Here is a 9,966-nt window from a genome sequence, read left to right on the forward strand (position 1 = left end):
GGCTGTGTCCCCATCTGGGGTACAAAGGCCCAGTGAGCCCCGTTTGCTATGGTTCTTGTACTCGATGCCTCCAAAAGTGTCACCACCAAGCTAGTCTAATGACAAACCAGAGGGAGCTGTGGTGAGATGGGTTGCAAGTCTGCGTTCATTGGCTGTAGAAAGCATTTTTTTTTAAAGATTTTTTAAATTATTTTTATTATTTTTTTAAATTTTTTATTTATTTCTTATTTTTTTATAAACATATAATGTATTTTTATCCCCAGGGGTACAGGTCTGTGAATCGCCAGGTTTACACACTTCACAGCACTCACCATAGCACATACCCTCCCCAATGTCCATAACCCTACCGCCTTCTCCCTCCCCCCCCCTCCCCCCAGCAACCCTCAGTTTGTTTTGTGAGATTAAGAGTCACTTATGGTTTGTCTCCCTCCCAATCCCATCTCGTTTCATTTATTGTGGAAAGCATTTTTGAAGAAAGGATTATGACCAGATTGACCAGATGCCCTAAACTGTATTCCTTCCAACTGGAAAATTCAACAACACTAGAGATTCTTTTTCTCACCTCTCATTAATTCACTCTTAAATACACAGAGCTATTGTTCCAGACTTCTGCACTCCTATTGGGTTTCTATACCTACCTCTGCCCTCTTTTGCTTCCTGCTTCCGAGAAGCTGGAGGTCATCTGCTACAAATCCTATATAAATTCCATTCTGTCCAAATGATTATCCAGTCCCTTTATCTTCTCTCTAGTCTCTGAAGAATTTTCCTGATTTCCTTCTAAAGCCAGTATTTCCATCTGTCCTTTTCTCTCCTCCCTCTCTCATGTCCTTTTTGACTTTACCCTCTTCCTCTATTCCTCTTCCATTTTCCGGGTCTCCCTCCCTGCTCCTCTCAACCCCTAACCCCCTTGATAGGTAAGACACATTTCTCTCCTGGCCCTACTATTCCCTCTTGATTATAATTTTCTAATTTCTGTTTATGGTATTTCTGTCTCTCTTCTGCTTTTTCATCTATAGACTGTATCCACCTTAGTTTCCTCTCCTTCTTGAGCCTCAGCACCATCAGCCTATGCAAAATCCTAAAGCCGAAACCTCTTTATAGACCTTCTGCTCAAACTGTTTTCAGCAGAATTTGATATTACTACCCTTTCCTTACTAGAACTTTCATTTCCACCAGAGCCCATGGGACATTCTTCTGGCTTTACTCCATCCTGGACTGCTTCTGCTTGGTTTCCTTCCAGGATTTTTTACCCCTTCCCCTTTCTCTTGAAATAAACACTTTAAATATAAGCTTTCTGAAGATTCAGTCTCCAGTCCTCTGTTTTAACTCTTGACTGCCCCTTGGTAATCTCTTACTATCTTACGGCTCTGTCTATTTAGCTCTCCCTGTTAGGAGAATGACTCCTGGCCCTGCACTTTTACCCTCATTGTCTTCCCCTAATCAGATCCCATCCCTCTCTATAATCTGAGCATCCCACATCTGTGTTGTAGACACCTTAAACTCTGATCTAAATTAAACTCATTGCTTTTCACTCCTACATCTTTGTTCTTGGCTCATCAATGCAATGGTCTCCTTCTGTCATTATTTTTCAAATCAATCTTCTGTTCACTACCCTTCTTCAGAACTCATTGACTCTTGCTTGGAGCACTGCGTATTTTCCTAAATGGTCTCCCTGCTTTCAGTTTGGTTTCCTTCTGTTTAGTGGAAAAATAGCAAATCAAATTGGTTCATGTCTTAAAGCTTTTGCACTTTGAAAGACTCCCATTCTTTGGCTCATTTAATGGTCTTTTCTCACCAATATCTTTAATGTTGGCTTTTTTTGGACACTGCTAGAGTCATCTTCCAAAGGTTTCGATCTGGGCATGTCCCTCTGAGCTCAAAGACTCCTTTCCTAACACTGCTTTCTGTAGTCAAAGCCCTCCATGATTTGGTCCAAATCCATTATTCTAGACTTACCTTCCACTCAGCTTTTGCAGCCTGGTCTATAACAAGTCCTCCTGTGCTCAGTTGCTTTTTCTTAAACTATGTATGTCCTTCTTTCCAGATCAGCTCTTGTAAGTTACCTATTCTTTAAAGCACACTTCAAATCATTCTCCAAAATGCTGTCTCCCTACCACAAAAGTCAGAACAAGAGCTTCCCCACATTACCTAAATACCTGGTTGATATCAATAACACAGAATTTTCCATGATTTTTCTTGGCATCCAACTGTTTGTTGCTCCTCTCCATTAGACCATACACTTAGAGGAGACAGTCTAACTCATTTTTTATCCAACTCAACAACGGAGGAGTGCTCCCACAGTAGGTGATTTCTCATTTATTGACTTGTTGAATTCTATAGCAAGAGTTGCCTTGATTTAATCTGTAGAATTAAGAATAAAATTCAGCTTATTTGGGAAAGCAAGATTTCGGTTTTGTTTTCCTCAATGACTTGGTCTGTATTATAATTTTTCCATTTATATAGAACTTCTATAGTAGGAATTATTCAATGGACAAAAAATTCATAGTATTCATCATATAAAAGCAAGTCACTGACTAATACAACAAATAATAACATGTTATAGGAAGGCACAGTGCAGAAGAAGAATATAAGCAAATATCAGGGGAGTTTCTGATTGTAGTTAAAAACTATATGGGAAGTGATTACTCTTTTTCTGGGACAGAGTAAACACTTGGTAAATGTTACCTAATATTATTACACAACAAATAAAATAACTGGAAAAGAAAATTTCCTTTATCTCACGTAGTCCACTGTTTTGTGTTGACAGTTGATATTAATTTTGAACTGCATTCAGTTTTAAGTCAGTCAGAGATGTGTTTTTAGGATAATTTCAAGAACAAGCAGCCAAGAAAAAGGCATGTGAGGAGATAGCATGATGTAATTAACCACGTGCACTATTGATGAGGACTTGGCTTCCCTCTGTACCACTTGATATTCAGTGAAATAAATAATGGTGATAATTGTCACATTCCTAACAAAGACATCTGCTAAACCAGGCAACTCAAGCGAAGCTGTTTGCTACTGACAGCTTGCTTCAAATGTGAATGTTGCCATTAAGAAAAAATAGAGTTTCTGTATTTATCACATTACCTAATATGTTGTGTTGGCAATGCTTCATCAGGGAACGAAAAGACTTAGGCCTGATTATTAAATTCAACATTCAAACTTCTATGTTTGCTTAGGAGACCATTGGAAAATCTTCATTTCTTTGTTGTTGTTCAAATGTAAATGCAATATATCTACACGATAAAAATTAAAAATCTAACAGTTAAGAGCGGTATCAACTGAAGAGTAAAAGTCTACTCCATTCTCTCTATCCCCCATTCATCCTCTCTAGAGGTAGTCTTTTGAATCCCATACTACGTAAAAACTGTACTAAGTCATACAAATCAATCAACTCCACTTCATTTCATTTTATTTTTTAAAGATTTTATTTACTTATTTGACAGACAGAGATCACAAGTAGGCAGAGAGGCAGGCAGAGAGAGAGAGGAGGAAGCAGGCTTCCCGCTAAGCAGAGAGTCCCATGCGGGGCTTGATCCCAGAACTCTGGGATCATGACTTGAGCTGAAGGCAAAGGCTTTAACCCACTGAGCTACCCAGGTGCCCTCATCTTCATTTTATAAATGAACTTGAATTTCAGAAACTCCCAGTGTTGTACAATGCCCAAAGCCAAATGATTACATCTTTTGATTTTTCTCTATTGGTCAATATCATCATAACAAAAATCTCCATTTCAAGGTGATATTTTGAAGGACCCAGAAGACTGAAAGCTTTACTCTTTATTCTCTCATCTGTTGATTAATCACTAAGAAATATCTGAAACAGTTTCACTCTTAGACCAGGAAGCAAAAAGTTCCAGACTCTGGACCCCAAATTTTGTGGGTCCTATTTTTGCTTTCCTTTGGCCATGCCCCTCCCCATGAGTTGAGGGGTCTGTGTTGCCAAGGGACATGCCTACTTGAGCCTGTATGTCCTCTACCAGACCATATTTGGGGTAGCCTGGACAGAGGAATTCCAAGTTCACATGGTCCAAAGAACATCTGTGGCTTCTTCCTGACCTCTATCCTCACAAGGCTGGGTAGGCCATCGGTCGGGACTACAGACTATCTCTCCTCTTCCTTCCTGCTATTTTCTGGCATGGAACTCTGAACATCAGTCTGAGAAATCTAAATTCAGACCTAATCATTTAAGTTGTTATGAAGATGTCAAGGTAGGAGGATTTAAATATTTATTTAACAATCTGGTAGCTTGATTTATAACTTTAAAATATTTATATACATGTTCACTTTAATGTGTACTTTTGCCCTGGACCCCCTCTATGTTAGGAGGCAGACCTGATTTACAGATAATATCATTGTGAACCATATATAATTAAATGGCTTTACATTGGGTTTCTAACAGCTCTTTGAAATGAATGCAAAATGAATCTTACTCTTCAAATCACAGTTTTTAAATGAATAAATTCCAATTTCAAATTATTCTGTCTCTCATATCTCTGTTGTTGGGGTATTCAGCAGAGAACTTCCTGTTGTTAATCTCCTTAGAAAATAACAGACTTTCTTAGCTGTTCTTCGCTTCAGGTAGTTTCTTTGTAGCTCTGCCATTCTGCACTCACCCTTTTTTTTCCTTATCTATAAATTATCTCTCTTTCAATCAATCAAGCACGTTTTTCAAAACAGAAACTCTGACTTAAACCTACTCTCACTTTACAGAAAAAGAAACGGAGGATCTACAGAAGAGGGTAGCATGATCTTTGAGGCAAAGCCATTCAGGAGTTTTGGCTCATACAAGTTTGGCAGACTCAAATCAGCTGGGTTTTCATTTTGTACTTTTTTTTTTTTTAAATGAATCCATAGAAATGCCGGGTGTAGAAAGATTCATCATTCGGGAGGGGAGATGGCTTCTCAACAATAATCATAGTTTACTCGGGAGTCCATCTCATTGTTTATTCAGGGAACGTCCTATATGCAGCAGGTGACAAAATTAGTTAAAGAGGGTGTTCCAATTCTCATCATTAATGTGTGTGTGTGTGTGTGTTTCCTTTCTGCCTTATTCTCCATCCACTCTGTTTTTCCTATTCTATCCCCAACAGATGATCACTGTTATTAGGTCCTTGTATGTGCATGTAGGGTTTCTCTAGACAAATACAAGTTCTTATACAACTCTTTTTTTCACTTAACAACCTTAGAGATCTTTCATTATCTGTTTCAGACAGAGCTTCTTTATTCTTTCTTGAATGTTGCATAGAAAGCCAAACATTGTATGGCTCTCCTATAGTTTATTTTTATCAATGACTTTCATTTCTTAGCAACAGTATTACGTATTTTTTAAAAATTGTGAAGATAGTGCAAAGAATTCCCAAATGCCTATTATTAACATTCTACTTTAGCTTAGTATATTTGTTAGCATTACCGAACCAATACTGATACATTATTAACTAAAGTCTATACTTTGTTCGGATTTCTTTAGTTTTACTGTTTCTGTGTCAGGAGATCATATTACATTTAGTCATCATGTCTCCTGAGGCTACTTTCGGCTATGACAGTTTCTTAGACTTTCCTTGGCTTTGTTGACCTTGATAGTTTTGAGGAGCACTGTTTAGGTATTTTACAAAATGTCTTTCAATCAAGATTTATATGACTTAGTTTTGTACAAATACATTTTGTACAAAAAAGTCTTTTGATGAATGCTTGATTCCTTCCCCCTGCCTTCAAATGTTGGCCACTGCAAACAATGCCACAGTGAGTGAGAGTGCATATCAGCCACTTCCATGGCTAGAATATTCCTAAAAGTGACCTTGGCAGGTTGAAGAGTGAATGTATTTATAATTTTGACACTATTGGCGAATTGCTTTCCACAAGGGCTTTGTCAGTTTATACTGTATATATGAGAGTACCTGTTTCTGGACAGCTTTGCCAACATAATGTGTTCTAAAACTTTTGGATTTTTTACCCATCTGACTGAAAAAAATTGGTACCAGCAGGATTTAAACGTTTTAATAGCATTTATTATGACTGAGGATGGAGAATTTTATCCACATTATTGCTTATTAGAAGTAGATTCTTTGCTTTCATTGTATTTCCTAAGCATTTTTTTTCATTTAGGAAAGCTGTAGATTTCTGTATAATAATTTGATAAGGTAGAGATAATTTCAGCTCAGTATCTCAGATGCACTTCCATGTTAGATCTATGCATATATTCACTCCTGTTCTCAAATGCAGTGGTTGTCAGCAGGTTGGTTTCTATTTAGACATAGTTACATACTCCTAAGAAACTGCTGCTAACCATCTCAAGAGGTGTCTGAGGAAGGTTCATTTCTGACTTCTTATAAGAATGTTGTTCAATAGTGTGTTTCCTTTGCATTCTATACGTTCTTTTCTTTCTTTTTTTTTTTTTAAGATTTCACTTATTTGACACAGAGAGAGAGGTCACAGGTAGGCAGAGAGGCAGGCAGAGAGAGAGAGAGGAGGAAGCAGGGGCAGAGAGCCCAATTCGGGGCTCGATTCCAGGACCCTGAGATCACGACCTGAGCAGAAGGCAGAGGCTTTAACCCACTGAGCCACCCCGGCACCCTCTCTCTTTTTTTAAATGTAGGTTCCACCCCTAATGTGGAGGCACTCTGCATACCAGCCCAGAAAAATCTCAAAAAAATATTATAAGGGGAAAAAAGCAAATTGTAGAAGAATGTATACAGTTTGGTCCATTCATACCAAGGTATAAAAAATGCAATGTCTAAATCTCAATAAAAATAATACAAGGCAGTGTCATATATTATTGATGGATATGTATGTGTGTGTGTTAAAAGCACAAACTAGGACTTATAAACATAAATTTCAGAGTAGGGGTTATCTCTCTTTTTTTTTTTTTTTGAAAGAGAGAGAGAGAGCATGCTAGTACGTTGTGGAGGCAAAGGAGGAGGCACAGAGGGAGAGGGAGAGAGAGAATCTCAAGCCATCTCCGTTCCCAGCACAGAGCCCAGTGGAGGGCTCCTGTCTTGCAACCCTGAGATCATGACCTAAACCGAAATCAAGAGTCACTGGCTTATCTTACTGAGCCACCCACATGCCCCAGAATAGGGGTTATCTTTAAAGAGGAGAGGAAATAAGGTAGAGAAGGGTAACTTGGGAATTTCAAGAACACAGTTTCTCAGAGGTATTCATTTTATTGTTATCTGTACATTCTTGGATGCCGGAAATATTTTATAATTTAAAAAAATGTAAAAATCAGACTGAAGTCACATAAAATTCCCCAATGGCTTCTCATTGTTCTTTGAAAGAAATACAAATCTCTTACCAAGATACAACAAGTCCTACCTAACCTAGTCCTCACTACCCTTCCAGCCTCATCTCTTCCCCTCTCCCCATCCATCACCATGTTCTGACCTCATTGTCTTTTTTCCTGTTCCTTGAAGAAGTCAAGTTGATTCCAATTGCAGGACCATTGCACCAGCTTTCACTTCTACCCTTAGTACATTCTCCTATATACCATCCATTTAGCTTCTTCTTACTATTCAGGTCTCAGCTCAAGCAAACTCTTCCTTGACCATCTTATTTATCTATTTATTTTTAAAAGATTTTATTTATTTATTTGACAGAGATCACAAGTAGGCAGAAAGGCAGACAGAGAGAGAGAGGAGGAAGCAGGCTCCCCGCTGAGCAGAGAGCCCGATGTGGGGCTCGATCCCAGGACCTTGGGATGATGACCTGAGCTGAAGACAGAGGCTTTAACCCACTGAGCCACCCAGGTGCCCCACTGACCATCTTATTTAAAGTGGTTCCCACCTATTCTGTTTTTTTCTACACATCACCATTTCATTCCCTTCATAGCCCGAATTACCCTGGAGTTCTCTTCTTTATGTATTTATTGACTGACATTCCCACTGCTGTATCGCTGGCAATCACAACAATGCCTCATGCATAGGAGTTAACTTACTAAATATTTGTTGAATGAGAGAACTTACTCTTATTCTGGATAACAAGAAAAATCTCCCTTGCTTTCTGTTTGTAAAGGAAGAGAGCCTAGAAACCAAGCAGCTCTTTGGATTTCTTTTCCAGATGTTACAAGTTTTTCTTATAATCAACTATGTTCAGGGATAATAAATCCAATGTGTATTTTGATGATAGGCATGGATATCAGCTCCTTTTCATTGTCCCTAATGTGGACTAGAAAACTGGGGGATGTGATTAGTCCGTCGGACTTTTATGTATTGTCAAGGATCCAATGCTGAGCCGTGTGGCCCTATTTGATCCTTACTCTTTTTTTTTTTTTTTAAGATTTTATTTATTTATTTGACAGAGACAGAGAGGTCACAAGTAGGCAGAGAGGCAGGCAGAGACAGAGAGGGAAAGCAGGCTCCCTGATGAGCAGAGAGCCCGATGAGGGGGCTCTATCCCAGGACCCTGAGATCATGACCTGAGCCAAAGGCAGAGTCTTTAACCCACTGAGCCACCCAGGCGGATCCTTACTCTAAAACACTAATCTGGAACCACATAAACCATCAGTACCTTCCTAGAATATAAAAGTAATCTCAAGGGCATTTTGCCACATTCCTACTTGTCATAAGTAGAAATAAGAATAGTTATTAATATTGTAGAATGATCTTAAGACACATAGTGCTTAGTGAATTCAACTTTGACCTTTCATAGCCCGTGGAGATTCTTTTATCAGGAATGTCCCCTGGATTAGGCGTGACTTCTCTGAGGAAGGGCTCTGCCTGGCAGAGGCTACCTTGAGACAATACAACACACTTAGTTAATTTTCCTCTGGAAGTTACTTCAAATTTTGATTTTTCTAATAAAGGTATATATTTTTTTCTCATATGAATTTACACTGCACATTTCTTGACTTTATCACTTAGTTCAATAGGAATTAAAAAAAAAACTCTTCCAAGTTTGGTAAGTTTGATCTTTGGTTTCATATATGAAACCAAAACATACATGCCTTTCTTCTTTCTGCCGCAGCCTAGCTCTTCAGCTAAGAAACAGAGCATATGTCTTACATTAGAGAATCTTATCAGGCTCACAAGATGCACTCCCATTTCCTGTTCATACCACACTTATGTGCTGAGGACCTAAATTATCATCATTGCTGCTGTGCTATTTTTAAAATGCAGTTCCAGTCGGAGTTCCTGGCTTCCTTTTAGAACCAGTACCACACTGCCACTTTGTTCTCATCAGCGCCATTTGACAGTATTTACGTGGCTGAGAGAAGGAACGTCTTTATGCTAACATCCTTCTGGAAACCAATAAACCTTGCTGCCTTGCTGGGAAGTTTATATGGTAAACGAGTTGTACAAGAAGTATCCTTGGAAAGCTGAATAAAGTGATTTGATGTCTCAGTTGCATTCATTTGTTTAACCTCAAGACGGAGGTGGTGGTGGGAGTTCACCTTTCGAGTTAATGAAGAAACAACTGGGTTTGGAATTGAACAACACTGAGAGATCCTTCAAGTCAAGTAAAGAGGGATTTGGCATTTATCTGTTACCTATTTACTCTGGGGGGAAGAAAAGTAGCTTGTAAAGTGCAGTTTGCTTATTTACTGTCAGTGGGATTGATGTTGGTTGGTTCTTGTTTGCTTGCTCGAAATATCTGATTTCGCTTACAAGGACCACATTAGCTAGATAATTCTGTGTGCTGTGTAGGTTCAACTGTAACGTGTTATTGGTTTTCACATGTGAAAGTTGAGGGCTAAGTTATGTTCAGAAGGTCCTCCTCCTGGTTTCATAATTCAATTTAGAGGCAGTGTGCTCAAAGGAGAGAGGAGATCCAAGTCAGACCTAGAAAAGAGGCTTGCATTTCAGTTATTAATATTTCCACTTGACAGAAATTTTTATCACTGAGAATATAAATGGGCACAGATAAAAGGGTAGGGTCAGCAAGCCACAGAATAAATCTCTTTCAACTGTTGCCTGGAGAAGAGTTCCTGACATTGGTCTTCATATGTTACAATTCTAAGTTGCTCTTC

Source organism: Meles meles, chromosome 10, assembly GCF_922984935.1.
Source record: "Meles meles chromosome 10, mMelMel3.1 paternal haplotype, whole genome shotgun sequence".
Taxonomy (NCBI): Eukaryota; Metazoa; Chordata; class Mammalia; order Carnivora; family Mustelidae; genus Meles; species Meles meles.